The sequence below is a fragment of the Eleutherodactylus coqui genome, chromosome 11, assembly GCF_035609145.1.
Source record: "Eleutherodactylus coqui strain aEleCoq1 chromosome 11, aEleCoq1.hap1, whole genome shotgun sequence".
NCBI classification, from domain to species: Eukaryota; Metazoa; Chordata; class Amphibia; order Anura; family Eleutherodactylidae; genus Eleutherodactylus; species Eleutherodactylus coqui.
The window spans coordinates 58,978,883-58,994,565 of record NC_089847.1 but is presented as its reverse complement, the minus strand read 5'-3'; the positions used below and the strand labels follow the sequence as shown (position 1 = coordinate 58,994,565).

Below are 15,683 nucleotides of genomic sequence, written 5' to 3'. Positions count from 1 at the left end.
CAGTCCAAGAAGCCTCATCCTACTTGCTTCCTCCTCTTTGGCTACTTCATTCTATATACACACAGGATAATGAATGGGAACATTATAATATATCGCACTGCTGCTGGTTATAGAAATTTAAATATGTTTATGCTCAGTGAGAGGAATAAAAAGAATAAATCTACCATTTATGAATGATGGGAAGCGTAAGCCATGAATAAAAAAGACATTATACGTAGCTCTAGAGCGTCATCACATTAATGTGCAAAGAACATTGTACTATAAAAATCTATGACTTACAAAAGGATGAGGAAATATTACGTCTGTCATGAATTCTAAAATAAACCAATATAAAACGTCAAAAAATCAAAACTAAAATCTATAACCCAAATTGTGATATAATAAATACACAATATGTGCTTAACGACTAAGCAGAATAGAGAAAGGCATAATGTTGTCATGTACTGGAATTGTTCAGCTAATTATATTTTCTGAGGAATTTGTGTCGTTTATTGGTTTTGCATTTAATATTTAGCATAATCATCAAATACGTACTTGAAGAATGTTAATTTGACTGCTTTAGTTCAGCCTGTTTCCACCTCTCGAAAAACAAGTGAGGCAGATGCCAATTTACTCCATTTGGTGGGAAAAATCCTACCTGACTCCATTATGGCAGTCAGAATAATCCCTGGATCAACATGTGAAAGTTCCTGCCTGACCCCAAGACTCGGATCCACAACCCCACTGGTTATTTAATGTCTATATCCTGCAATGTTGTAGCACTACAAAAAGACGTCTAGTCCCCTCTTGAACTCCTCCATTGATTTTGCCATCACCATGTACTCAGGCAGAGTGTTCCATAATCTTACAGCTCACAGGCCTATCTATTTCCTAGAAATGCAGAACATGGGTGGCAGCCATTATCATTATGCACTTATATGAAATCACATGTTCCTTAAGTAGGATGTATGCTATGCATAAAAGAGGATGGCATACAGGAGTTATATGGGAAATTGCATACTGATTGCTAGGCATTCAAAAAAAATATATGTACATCACATTAAGGTTATTGATGGCTGAGTTTAGTTAGTTCATGCTTCTGAAGGTAGAATTTTGGTATCATTTTGGTGCATTTTGCCAGTCTGACCTATAAATCTAAGATTTTAGGAAGAGATATAAATCCCAGAAGGTTGCATGTTTAAATTGATTATTTCTCTGTAATCGTATTTAGTCCAATGAAGAGAACGTTCAGGGCCTCATCTCAGCTGCCATTATGTTTTCATGAGATGTAGATCCTGAAAAACCCTGGGCTTATCAAAGATTGTTCAATACCAGCATGTAGTTACCATTGTTGTTGTTAGCCGTTTAGTCGTTCACAACCCTCGGTGACTCTAAAGGCGAGTTCCTTTCATGTTTTTCAGTTTTGCACTGCTTTCAGTTGTGATATTCATGCCAGTAATCAGCTTTGCCAGTATCAGCCATCGTGTCCTTTGGCACCAGTTTGCCACTGATCTGTCCAAGCATTATAGATTCTTATAGCGACTCTGCTCGCATTACATGGCCAAAATACGTGAGTCTGAGTCATCTTGCAATCCAGTGATATATCAGGTCTTATACAATTCAGGACTTCTCTGTTTGTTACTCTTGCTGTGCAGGGCATACGCAGCAGCTTTTGCCAGCACCACAACTCAGAAAGAGGCTTGACTTTTTCACAGTCCAGCTTTCACATCCATACATGGCTATGGGGAAAATGGTGGTTTGCACTACCCTGCGTTTAGTTGCTATACAGATATCCCTACATTTCCAGAATTTGTCTATATCTAGCCTTGCGCTTTGCCCCAATGCTATCCTACATTTTATCTCTGGCATAGCCAAGAAAGATGACGTCTCGGATGCATTCTATGACCTCAGTCGATGATTTACCATAGGTATCTAATTCTGTCCAACTGATGAACAAAGGATCTTGCAGATCTTGAATCTTTTAGATTCATTTTGTGGTTGTAACCCCTTGACTCATGACATCTTTAGATACAAGTTACACTAAAACTTGGAGCTGACAGACTTTTCTGACAATCTGTATGGTAACTTTTTTCACTGCATACCTGCAGTTTCAAGATGCTACTAGTTGTGTATTCTGCCGCATTTGCGGAAGTTTGTGGATTATTCAGTATAGTATTGCATTAGATTTCCAATTTACTTAGTGTTTCCTCTGAATTATTTTTTTCTCTTTAGTAATGAGATAAAGGGGATAAAGTTTACCATACTGTTTCACCAGAAGTATATTTGCTATTGGACATTTTCCTCGTGTCAACCTTGTTCCATTTTCTTTTGGAATATAGCCTTATTCCTTTTGTTCCCTTGAGTATAAGCCATATATATCTGTATATAGATGGGATCTTCTAGTGGTGACAGTAGGCTGCATGTATATAAGAAAGCAGAGGAATGGTAGACCTCTGTGTATAACTTGCTATAGTTTCAGTGTTATGCTACATTCGTATATGCTAGCATGTTACCCGGCCAAGAAACTTCAGCGATCACGCCTGCGAACATGCAATTTTTGCTGTACAAGGGTTGTTAGTAGGGTTTCCTTCCATCTGTGAGGTGAGCAGACTTTAGTTGTGAACAATGACTTGTTCAGCTTCTGTCTGGTCTGAAGCTGTGGACTACACTAGGTGTGAACAATGTCTTGTTCTGTGTGGTGTTCTTTTTAACCTGCAGTCACTTGGTGTGAACAGGGTCATGTTTTGTGAATAGGAGAGAACACTAAAATAACTGGTGAATAGGTGCAACATTCTAAATGTGATGGAAATTAGAGATCATAGGTAGTGTAGTATGAACTTCTCTTTTATTGAATAACTAGCTGATATACCCGGCTTCGCCCAAGTTAATTGGATACAGGTTTTTCTGTTGTTTGCATGGAAAATTTTATGAAGTCATGGGTACTTTAGAGGAACAGAGGAATAAAATATGTATACACATAGAGGAGCATTAGATTCTTCTCAGACTGCATGTACCGATGTCCCTCTGCAGAATGTGCCACCCATCCGACTGTCCTCACCTAGGAACTAAAGAATGCTTACGCCAAATTTTACACTTGTATGACACCAGGAAGATACATTACATGGGGGGGAGGGCAATGCTTTTGCAATCAGCATTGAGTAATTGAGTTGTGACCCCTTCACTTTTCCTATTTAGGACCTAAAGAATGGTTGTGCCAAATGTAATGCTTGTACAACACTGGGAAGTTACATTACATAGGGGTGCACTTACTTTTGCAATTAGCATTGAATAATCGAGTTGTGACCCCCTCCTCTTTCTATTTAGAACCTAAAGAATGCTTGTGCCAAATTTCACACTTGTACGACACCGGCAAGTTACATTACATAGGGGTGCACTTACTTTTGCAATTAGCATTAAATAATCGAGTTGTGACCCCCTTTACTTTTCTTATTTAGGACCTGAAGAATGGTTGTGCCAAATTTCATGTTTGTAGGACACCAGGAAGTTAGAGAATTAGATTAGGTACATTACATCATGGTGCCAATACTTTTGTAATTAGCATTGAATAATCGAGTTGTGACCCCTTTACTTTTCCTATTTAGGATATACAAAATGCTTGTGCCAAATTTCATGTTTGTACGACACCGGGAAGTTAGATAATTAGTGGCGAGTCAGTCAGTGAGGGCTTTCACCTTTATTTATATATAATGTACAAATCCAGCATATGAAAATGTGTTTCCGGGTCACACCCCTTCTTCAGTTCGACTGATTAAAATATACAAACAATTGAAGATCTAGGGATGACAAAGTCCCAAGAGCACTTCTCTGGTCCATACAGGATTTCTGGAACTCCCCTTAACACATGGGACTTTGTCATCCCTGGGTCTCCAATTGTTCTGGAATGTTTGTTGGTGCTGACTATACTTGATTTGTACTGTCCTCTTCAGTGTGTATTATGTCGTATTTTCCTTATCTGGTGCTCCTGCTCATTACCATTTAGGACGAGACAGTCATCCCTTAGGTTCCTGAACGGTCCCGTCCCTATACGGGATGATTGCCTCGCTTGCAGGAAGAGTACCCCTTACCTTTGCTGTAGTTGTCTTGTTAGTGTAGGGACTCACAAGACAACAAGAAACCTTGACGTGCGCTTGTGATCTTATGTGTTTTGGCCAAAATACAAACCAATACCTTGTACCTGCTTAAATATTTCCACGGCATACATGGATGCAACAGAGTGCTTTCAAGTGTTAACATTATTGTAGAAGGAATTAACTATTGTGATAGTGTAGTTAGCAGAGTGACAAGCAGAGGGCTCCAAAGCGGCCTTATGCTAACTAATGAAAAAGAGCACTTGTGTGAATGTGTAAAGGAGAAAGGTTAAAGCTTTGTTTCCTGCCACACTCAGGGGTTTTGCGCAGTCCCTCAATGCTGCAGGAGACTGAACTCTTTGTGATGAGGTCCTGTGATATCCCAGAGAGGAGCATATACGTTTGCTGCCCTGAAATTGTTCCTGAGAGAACTCCCAAATGGAACATTATTGATAGACTCTGCATAACGGGCATGCTATGACGGGAATAATAGCCTGAAGCCTGGATACCTGTCTTACGTTGAAAATACATAGACTTGCTTTACTTTCACCAAAAGCTTCACCAAAGAAGGCTTCTATACCAACACAAACGGGGTTCTTTACTGTAAGAGCAATGAGACTATGGAACTCTCTGACTGAGGACATGATGATAGCGTGTTCACTGGAAGAGTTCAGAAGGGTCCTGGCTGGCTTTGTTGATTGTAGCAATCTTACATTTTATAGCCTAGTTCCTAACTTATGTCAGAAGGGCTGTTGATCCAGGTATTTATTCTGATTTGAAGGGAGGAATTTTTTGCCTAAAATGAGGAAAATTGGATCTACCTTATGGGTTGAATTTGCCTTCCCTTGGATAATTTTTTGTTTTTTCAGACTTAACAGCTATGTTATTACACCTGCCTTAGTCTGGTTTCACACGGATGAGGAACCCGCGCAACATTTGTGCAGGTCGAGTCACACAATTCTTGAGTGAATATTAACCCCCCTTCTTTTGAATGGGTTCATACACAAGAGCAATGCAGTGCAGGGAAAAAAATCGCTGCATGCATACTGTTAAAACTAAATATAAACCTAATGTGTGTAAGTACCGAAAATGGCCATATACTTACTGACACAGGAGGACAAACGTGCATCAACCTCAGCATGCAGGCAGCTATACTGCCAAATGAGGGAGCCAATTACACCTATGGAGGACACCGATGAGAAAGCCACCAGTTTTTAAACGAGTGGAGGAGGAGGGGATAGTGGCAAGTCTGCAGTGACCAAACAAGTTTGAGAAGGTGTCACGGTATACTACCCTTGATACGCCAGCCCAGGTGCCCTTGATCTCACCCACAACCCCTGTCCCTGCCTACTTGCTTCCACTCCTGGCTAACCCCAGGCGGGCAACTAAGCGGCGGTCCCTACTCTCACTAGGGACCGAAAAAAGGACGCTGGTGTACCTGGATGAAAAGGGTAGAATACAGAAAAGGCAGATGTAAATAATAGAGATGAGCGAGCGTACTCTTTCGAGCTTGATGCTCGTTCGAGTATTAGAGTGTTCGACATGCTCGTTACGCAAGACAAGCACCACGCGTTACTCGAGTCAATTCCATTTCCTTCCCTGAAAGTTTAGCGCCATTTTCTGGCCAATAGACATGCAGGGAAGGCATTACAACTTCCTCCTGTGACGTGCCAGCCTTATCCCACCCCCCTGCAGTGAGTAGCTGGTAATACCAAGTGACCGCAGAGTATATAAGGCAGCCCCACCTGCTGCTTGCCTCAGACACATGCTGACAGAGATTAGGGAAGGTGCTGTTCCTGCAATAGGGAGAGTGTTAGGCTGTTAGCGTCTTCAAGAACCTCAACGGTCCTTCTTAGGGCCACATCTGACCGTGTGCATTACTGTTGTGGCTGCTGGGAGCAGTTTTGCGCAAAAACTTTTTTTTTTGTATATCGGGCATGCAGCCCCATTACAGCTATAGCGTTCTCAGGCTGCAGTCTGTACTACATAGTATTGGGGCAGTATTGCTCAGGCAGGGACAGTGGGTAGTGTGGAATCCTGTCTACAAGAACCCCAACGGTCCTTCTTGGGGCTAGCTGTGACCGTCTGCATTTCACTGCGTGGCTGGTGGGAGTTCTAGTACCTCACTATTGCATATTGCACAGCTAGGCCTGCTTGCAGGCTTATGTATAAGTTTTTTTTCTGGCTGTAGTTTGCATAACATAAGCGCTGTCTCCCTCAAACTGCACGCCAAAAATTCTAAAATTTTTTACACCGCTGTGTGTCTGCTGTCAACTGCACGCACAGCGACAGCCCCTGATAGAGGGGAATTCAGATACACGCTATATAGACTGCATTGCATTCCAAAAAAATTAAAAAAAACAAAATCCTTCCTACGGCTACGTGTGACCGTCTGCATTTCACTGCGTGGTTGCTGGGAGCTCAGGTGCATCACTATTGCATATTGCACAGCTAGGCCTGCTTGCAGGCTTCCGTATAATTTTTTTTCTGGCTGCAGTTTGCGTAGCATAAGCGCCGTTTCCCTCCAACTGCACGCCAATAATTCTAAAAATTTTTACACTGCTCTGTGTCTGCTCTATTTGTAATCCACCATGCTGAGGGGTAGGGGTAGGGCTAGAGGACGTTGACGTGGACGCGGGCGAGGACACGGAGTTCCAAGTCAGGGTGTGAGCATAGGCCGAGTTCCTGGTCCAGGTGAATCGCAGGCGGCTGCTGCGGGATTAGGAGAGAGGAAAGTTTCTGGGGTCCCCAGCTTCATATCACAATTTTTGGGTCCACGTCGTAGACCTTTATTACAAAATGAGCAGTGTGAGCAGGTCCTGTCGTGGATGGCAGAAAGTGCATCCAGCAATGTCTTCAGCAACCTTTCTTCTACGCCATCCACTGCTGCAACTGTGAATCCTCTCGCTGCTGCTCCTCCTTCCTCCCAGCCTCCTCACTCCATGAAAATGACGCATGCTGATAAGCAGGCAGACTCCCAGGAACTGTTCTCGGGCCCCTGCCGTGATTGGGAAAAAATGGTTCCTCTTTCACCTGAGGAGTTTGTCATGACCGATGCCCAACTTTTGGAAAGTTCCCGGGGTCCTGGTGATGAGGCTGTGGACTTCCGGCAACTGTCTCAAGAGCTTTCAGTGGGTGAGGAGGTCGATAATGATGATGAGACACAGTTGTCTATCAGTGAGGCAGTAGTAAGGGCAGTAAGTCTGAGGGAGGAGCGCACAGAGGGTTCAGAGGAAGAGCTGCTGGACGATGAGGTGACTGACCCCACCTGGTTTGATAAGCCAACAGAGTACAGGTCTTCAGAGGGGGAGGCAAGTGCAGCAGCAGGACAGGTTGGAAGAGGCAGTGGGGTTGCCAGGGGTAGAGGCAGGGTCAGAGCGAATAATCCCCCAACTGTTTCCCAAAGCACCCCCTCGCGCCAAGCCACCGTGCAGAGGCCAAGGTGCTCAAAGGTGTGGCAGTTTTTCACTGAGAGCGCGGACGACCAATGAACAGTGGTGTGCAACCTTTGTCACGCCAAGATCAGCCGGGGAGCCACCACTACCAGCCTCACCACCACCAAGCACTCCACAAGGTGGGACAAAGGCTGTTCACCGCCTCCGGGTTGCACCACTGCCTCTCCCCCTGTGCCCCAGCCTGCCACTGAGATCCAACCCCCCCTCCCCCCCCCTCAGGACACAGGCACGAGCGTCTCCCGGCCTGCACCCACACCCTCACCTCTGCTGTCCTCGGCCCAGCAATGTCTCTCAGCGCAGCGTGCAGTTGTTGCTAGCACAAGCATTGGAGCGAAAGGGCAAATACACCGCCATGCACCCGCATGCTCAAGCTTTAAACGTGCATATTGCTAAAATTGATCAGCCTGGAGATGCTGCCGTACAGGTTTGTGGAAATGGAGGCTTTCAGAAACATGATGGCGGCGGTGGCCTCGCGCTACTCGGTCCCCAGTAGCCACTATTTTTCAGGGTGCGCCGTCCCAGCCCTGCACGACCACGTCTCCCGCAACATTGTACGCGCCCTCACCAACGCGGTTACTGGGAAGGTCCACTTAACAACGGACACGTGGACAAGCACAGGCGGGCAGGGCCACTATATCTCCTTGACGGCACATTGGGTGAATTTAGTGGAGGCTGGGACCGAGTCAGAGCCTGGGGCCGCTCACATCCTGCCCACCCCCAGAATAGCGGGCCCCAGCTCGGTGCTGGTATCTGCGGCGGTGTATGCCACCTCCACTAAACCTTCCCCCTCCTCCTACACAACCTCTACCTCGCAATTAAGATGTGTCAGCAGCACGTCGCAGGCAGTCGGTGTCGCGCGGCAGCACAGCGGTGGGCAAGCGTCAGCAGGCTGTGCTGAAACTAATCAGCTTAGGAGAGAAGAGGCACATGGCCCACGCACTGTTGCATGGTCTGACAGAGCTGACCGACCTCTGGCTTTTGCCGCTGAGCCTCCAACCGGGCATGGTCGTGTGTGACAACGGACGTAACCTGGTGGCGGCTCTACAGCTTGGCAGCCTCACGCACGTGCCATGCCTGGCCCACGTCTTTAATTTGGTGGTTCAGAGGTTTCTGAAAAACTACCCACACTTGTCAGACCTCCTCGACAGGGTGCGCCGGGTCAGCGAACATTTCCGCAAGTCCAACACGGACGCTGCCACCCTGCGGACCCTGCAACATCGGTTTAATCTGCCAGTGCACCGACTGCTGTGCGACGTGCCCACACAGTGGAACTCTGCGTTGCACATGTTGGCCAGGCTGTATGAGCAGCGTAGAGCTATAGTGGAATACCAACTCCAACATGGGCGGTGTAGTGGGAGTCAGCCTCCTCAATTCTTTACAGAGGAGTGGACATGGATGGCAGATATCTGCCAGGTCCTTGGAAACTTTGAGGAGTCTACCCAGATGGTAAGCGGCGATGCTGCAATCATAAGCATCACCATTCCTCTGCTATGCCTGTTGAGAAGTTCCCTGCAAAGCATAAAGGCTGACGATTTGCGGTCGGAACAGGAGACGGGGAAGACAGTATGTCGCTGGATAGTCAGCAAAACTCAGAACAGTTCAGATAGCTCCAGGGTTAATGGTGGGTTATTTGCCTCAACACTTTCATATCCTTCCCAAAGTAAGGAGAGCTGCAACGACAATATGAGGGTTACTCTCATAGAGAAGTAACCCCCAGAAAGGAAACAAATAGCAAGACGTGAGTGAAAGCAAAAGTCTGCGCTCATAGAATATGTTAGGTAATAATCCCAAGTAAAATCGTCAATCCAGGAGGGAATAAGGGAAAAGGGACGGCACTTACTCAGATACAGATAAAGAGGATACGAATGATAAACATGAGGATAAAGATAAAGAAAAAGATAAAGAGAGTACAGATAATCAGAATATGAGAGCAACACAAACAGGAGTAGGCAACCATAATACCAGGATTGACCCACCTCCCCCACAAAATAACAACACCCCCATAGATATACTGCATATACCCAGTATAGAGGATATAATAGACGACAACCATTCAATCCTCAATATAGGTTCTGGAACAATAGGACTTATACCAATAAAATCTACAGACCTAGATATGATAATGGAATAAACGAAAGATCTTACAATAGGCCGTACTACAGAATTAACTATAGATATGACTATAGAAACCACCCAAGAGAATTTTATCCCTACCCCTCTCATCACTATCATACATACCATCCACAACATCCTAAAAGAACATATGCTGAAAGACCTCAAGTTCCCTCTAGCCATACGGGTAATACAGGTAGAATCACCACCTCTTCTGTCCCCAATATCAATAAGGAAAGAAATAGCCACAACACACCAGACACACCTAAGCATGATAATGATAGGACCCTTCCCCCTGCCGGAACACCCAACCCCTGCCGGAACACCCAACCAAGTTCATATCTCACCGCGAACATTGGAGGAAACCCTATTAGGGGGGTCCACAGGATCTACCCCTCCCTCTTTTTTAGGACGAGGGCAAGTCCCATCACCAAGGGACAACATCACCACCTCCATAGAAATTTTGAAAGACCTGGACCGAATGAAGGAGAACCTACGTACAAAGGAGCAAACGGTTGTAGAAACCCCCACTATGATACGAACACAGAATCCTGGACCCAGAAACCAACAGAACTCGCAGCCTTCAGAAGACACCCCAGATCCCAGAGATTTAGGAGATCACCTAAAGAAAACACCAATTCGTATGGCGAAGACGCTCCAAGACCCGCTCCACCAGATGAGCCCGAGAACCACGCGGAGTCATACTTTGAAAATAACAAGACCCACTCCCATCCCGGTCCCGAGGACAAAAATAACACAGTTCTACAATCCATCCAAAACATTACCAACCAACCCAAGAAGATTATCAAAAGGAGAAGGGGGAGAAGAGGCGGGAAGAAACAACATAAGAAAACAAAACAAACTGCTTAACCAGATAGTATCTACGGAAGAAGAACCAAAAGGGCATCTTTAATATCTCCAACTACATTCTTAAAAGAAAAGAACTAGAAGCCCTTGCTGAGGGATTGTCGTTCAGCCCGCCCACGAATGCCAATATGTTTGATCTGTTTGTAGACCTGAATGCTTTTTTCAGGAAACTAACCATAACACGCCATTTCGAAGTTAAGAAATTTTCAGATAAGAATATAATAACTACCCTAGCAGGATCAGAAAATCCTGCCTCTGACCCGATAAAAACGGATCTTAAACCAAAGAGCCGCTTTTATCCATTAGAGAACAAAGGCTGCTTCATTGAGACCTTTTAGCAGAACACCCTAAAAGATCTTTCCTCTTTGTGTAATGTTGACACTTCAGGTCCAAATTATATAAAAAATAAGAAACAGAAGAACATTCTACTAAATTTAGCTAAGAGCGACCAAATTGTCATAAAAAGGGCCAAAAAAGGAGGAGCCACTGTTATTATGAATAAGGAATACTACGAAGCGGAGGCCACAAGAATTCTATGGGACGTGGAATATTATACGGAACTAAAAGAAAACCCCCTAAAGAAGATTTCAACAGAACTCTATAAACTAATGGATGATGCACTAACAAATAATTTCCTAACAAAAGACAAAAAGAATTATATTTGTGTTAAAGAACCAGAAATGCCACATTTTTATTTTCTGCCTAAGATCCATAAAAACCGAAAAGAACCCCCGGGCCGTCCCATCATCGCGGGCATGAATTCCATCATGTGCGCTCTGTCCGAGTACATAGATCGACAATTGCAACGACTGGTAATTAAACTACCAGCCTATCTGAAGGATACGAAGGATTTCTTAGCTAATCTTAAAAATATAAACCGGCAGCAAAATTATATTTTATGCACTCTTGATGTTATGTCATTATATTCGAATATCCCGCACGATATAGGGATCGCTGCGGTCAACCATTTTTTAACAAATAACCCATTGATGCCAGACCACCAGAAGAACTTCATTCTCCGCGCGATTAAATTTATTCTGGACAATAACTACTTCACATACAATGACAGAATTTTCAAACAAAGTAAAGGGACAGCAATGGGGACAAAATTTGCGCCGGTATACGCAAATCTCTTCATGGGAGCATTAGAAGAACAAATTCAGGAGCCTAAGATTAAATTCTACAGATGTTTTATCGATGACATATTTTTTATAGGGGAGGGGGAGGAAGAGAGCCTAAAAAATTTCATTCACGAAATGAACCATAAGAACTGGGGGCTGGAATTCACGGCAGTTTTAGCAAAGATCGAGCCATCTTTTTAGACATTGAAGTTTTTGTTGAAAATGACACAATTCATACAAAAACTTTTTTAAAAACCAACAGACACTAATAGCTATTTAAAATATAATAGTTGCCATGCAAAAGGATGGAAAAAATAACATACCGTACGAACAATTTATCTGTTTACGAAGAAACTGTACCAAAATTAAAGATTTTGAAACTCAAGCCTCAATTTTGAGAAAACAGTTCGAGAAAAAGTACCCCACCCCCCTTATTGATGCTGCTTATAGGAAAGCATTAACTATTGAAGAAGAACCTGTCTTAAACAGGGAAAATACAGAAAAAAACAAAAAGGATAAGAACTGGCTTAAATCAAGTTTTATTACACAACATACTAATATCAGGAGAATATTACAACAACACTGGAATATTTTACAAGATCCTTTCTTGCGTAATACGATCTCTGAAAAAAACCCCATAGTGTTCCGTAAAAACAAAACCATAAAAGATCTTGTGGCCCCTTCCCGTTCCAAGAACCATAAAAAAAGGCTGCATCACTGGCAGTGAGGAAACAAGAAATAGCTTCCTGAAACCCATACAAGGCTCCTATAAATGCGGCCTGATGAGATGCAAATGCTGCATGTCTATTATGAATAGTAGAAAAGAAGTCCCCCTGCCCCAAAATGAAAAAAAAAAACAGAATTAGATCTCTGTTAACATGCAGTACAAAATACGTAATCTATTTATTAGAGTGCCCATGTGGCCTTAAATACATAGGCCGCACAATAAATGCACTAAGAATACGCCTGAACAAACACCGTAACAACATCATAAAAGGCTTTGATAGACATAGCGTTTCACGGCACTTTAAACTGGTACATAGTTTTAGTCCTGTAGGATCCTTATTAACACCCCTCAAAAAAATTAAACCAGACCTCTCTACTAAAGAGAAGAGAGATGTACTGGATTTTTAAAATGCAAACACTGATCCCACAAGGACTAAATGAAGTACTAGAAAAGAACTTTTAGGCTTCATGTCAACGGGCAAAAGAAGAATTAAAATCCGCAGCGGATTTTAACTCTTCTGCCCGCGGATCCGCATCCCATAGGGATGCATTGACCACCCGCAGGTAGATAAATACCCGCGGATGGTCAATAAAAGTGATTTTTTTTAAAATGGAGCATGAAAAAATCTGGACCATGCTCCATTTTCGTGTGGGTCTCCCGCGGGCTTCTATTGAAGCCTATAGAAGCCGTCCGGATCCGCGGGAGACCAAAATCGGAATTTACTCACCTGCTCCGGATCTTCCCTTCGCCGCGGCTTCATCTTCTCTCCGTCGCGGCCGGATCTTTTTTCTTCGGGCCGGCGCATACGCGGGGGACGCAACCGACGTGCCCTGCACATCCGCCAAGCCGAAGAAAGAAGATCCGGCCGCAACGAAGAGAAGATGAAGCCACGGCGAAGGGAAGATCCGGAGCGGGCGAGAGGTGAGTTAACTCTTATTTTTATGCCTCATGTCCGCGGGGCAGGAGGGACCCGCTACGGATTCTCCATAGAGAATCCGTAGTGGGCCTGATTTTCCCCGTGGACATGAGGCCTTAGAAGTATTTAGATATGTACTGTTTTTTATATCTTGAAATATGAACTTTTTTATTTCTAATTGTGATTTTATCGTATTTAATCTTTTTTACCACATAATGAATTTATTATACTTATTTATATATTGCTTATAGATGATGCATCACTTCTGAAAACATAACGGAGGTAAGTGATCATGTGCACTACACATAATTAGTATTCTCAAATCACTGCCCACTTCAAGTGAACAGTCATCATATGCTACATAGTACCAATACCCTAAATTGTCACTTGCTGCTATCGAGCAACCAATCATTATAGATTATGTACTATATTTAATCAATATCATAGATCATATACTATATTTAATCAATATCATAGATCATGTACTATATTTAATCAATATCATTGCCCATTTTAATCAAGCAGTTACTATATGCTGCCCTTATACACTTCCATTTCTGAACCCATAGAGGCGCCTGTAAATCAATCCGAGGCATGATAGATTTGAATAAAATGTAACGCCACAAACTCACAGCACAAGTTACTACGGCAATGATATACATCTGCAGGTCACATGACCCAATATAACGACATGGCCACACCACTTGATAGAAGTGCTATGACGCGCACATGGTCACATGACCTCCGTAACAACGCGATGATGCCACCAGTACACAGCACAAGTTGCTACGGCAACATTATACATCTGTAGGTCACATGACCTAACGTAATGACATGGCCGCATGACGTGATAGAAGCGCCATGACGCGCACGTGGTCACATGACCTCCGTAACAGCGTGATGACGTCATACGGCCGGTGCGAGTGACGTGGCAGTCACGAGGCCAGCAGGATGACGTGCCACCCCTCACTCCTCCCCCTGAACGCCAGTGGGAAGCAGAAAGTGAGAGGTAATCTATAACTGTATGTATGTGTATATATGTATTTATGATTTTAAAGTTATAGGCTTGATAAAGGTGCCTGCGTGCACCAAAATGCGTTGCCACCCGAACTACCTAAGAATAAAGCAGAAATTTGATCTATCCACTGTGCAATACTGTTTGCGACCGGGAGTACCTTGAGGAGTCGACACTTCTAGGAGGGGGCTTCTTGACAGATACACCCCCCTCCTCCGGAGTAAGTGCCGTCCCTTTTTCCTTATTCCCTCCTGGATTGACAATTTTACTTGGGATTATTACCTAACATATTCTATGAGCGCAGACTTTTGTTTTCACTCACGTCTTGCTGGATAGTCAGAGCACCCTCATGTCTATATCTCAGCGCGTTTTGGAGGAGGAGAGGGAGGAGCCTGAGGAGGAGGAGGGGGAAGAGACAGCTGGGCCGACTGCAGAGGGTACCCATGCTGCTTGCCTGTCATCTGTTCAGCTGTAGTGGATATCCGCCATATCTATATTTTCGGGACAATGGACATACATTTCATGTGGACAAGAGACCTGTTTTTATAGATGTATACCAATGCCAGTATTACTGCATTTTGTTTGCCCTTCTACAGATATACTCTCTGTGTATCCAATGTATTCACTTCCTCATATGTAAAAATGATGAAACTTTCCGCTTACTAAACTATGTAAACAAAGCTAGCTGCTAGTAACTTTAGCAGGGGTACATCAGACATAAATAACCGCAGTCTGAACCATTACCGCTTCTAGCTACCGCAATAATAACCCAAGCAGTTTTACTGGAAACTTATGCAAATAACATGGGGAATTTATGCAATTAATAGTTCAAGCTGTAATCTCCAATCATATCGGAGGAACCACACGTGGGGCCAAGACAACCCACTCATCTCGTCCTGCTACCACATGATGGCCAATAACAGATGACCGGAGGATGGAAGAATTTCAAGATGCTTTATCCAATAATTAAACAATACGTTGTATCTATGTAATCTTTGACCTGCCCAGATGGGCAGATATGTTAAACTCTTTAAAAGAGGCTGCGCGCCCAACAATAAAGCAGAATTGGGAAGTTTATACATGCTGAACCTGTGTCAGTGTGAAATCTTCTTATGTGCATAATCAATTCGTAACCAATCAGGAAAGGGTGCAAACATTCCTAATTGAGTAGGCCATGGTCCCACAAAGGAGATTCCACGACACAGCGTGTATGGCCTGTGGAGGAGGAGGAGGATCCAGAAAGTGATCTTCCTAGTGAGGACAGCGATGTATTGCGTACAGGTACCCTAGCACACATGGCTGACTTCATGTTAGGATGCATTTCTCGTGACCCTCGCGTTAGACGCATTCTGGACACTATGGATTGCTGGGTGTACACACTGCTCGACCCACGGTATAAGGAG

At 43.9% G+C, this 15,683-nt stretch overlaps 1 long non-coding RNA gene across 1 annotated transcript in view; it reads right to left on the bottom strand.

The window, feature by feature from the left end:
* Positions 1–22: 22 nt before the first annotated feature.
* LOC136582561 (uncharacterized) overlaps positions 23–15,683 on the bottom strand; it is a 130,372-nt gene continuing 114,711 nt past the window's right edge. Inside the window, exon 3 of the long non-coding RNA XR_010787194.1 lies at positions 23–51. This is a non-coding gene — a long non-coding RNA (uncharacterized lncRNA). The remainder of the gene's footprint in view (positions 52–15,683) is intronic.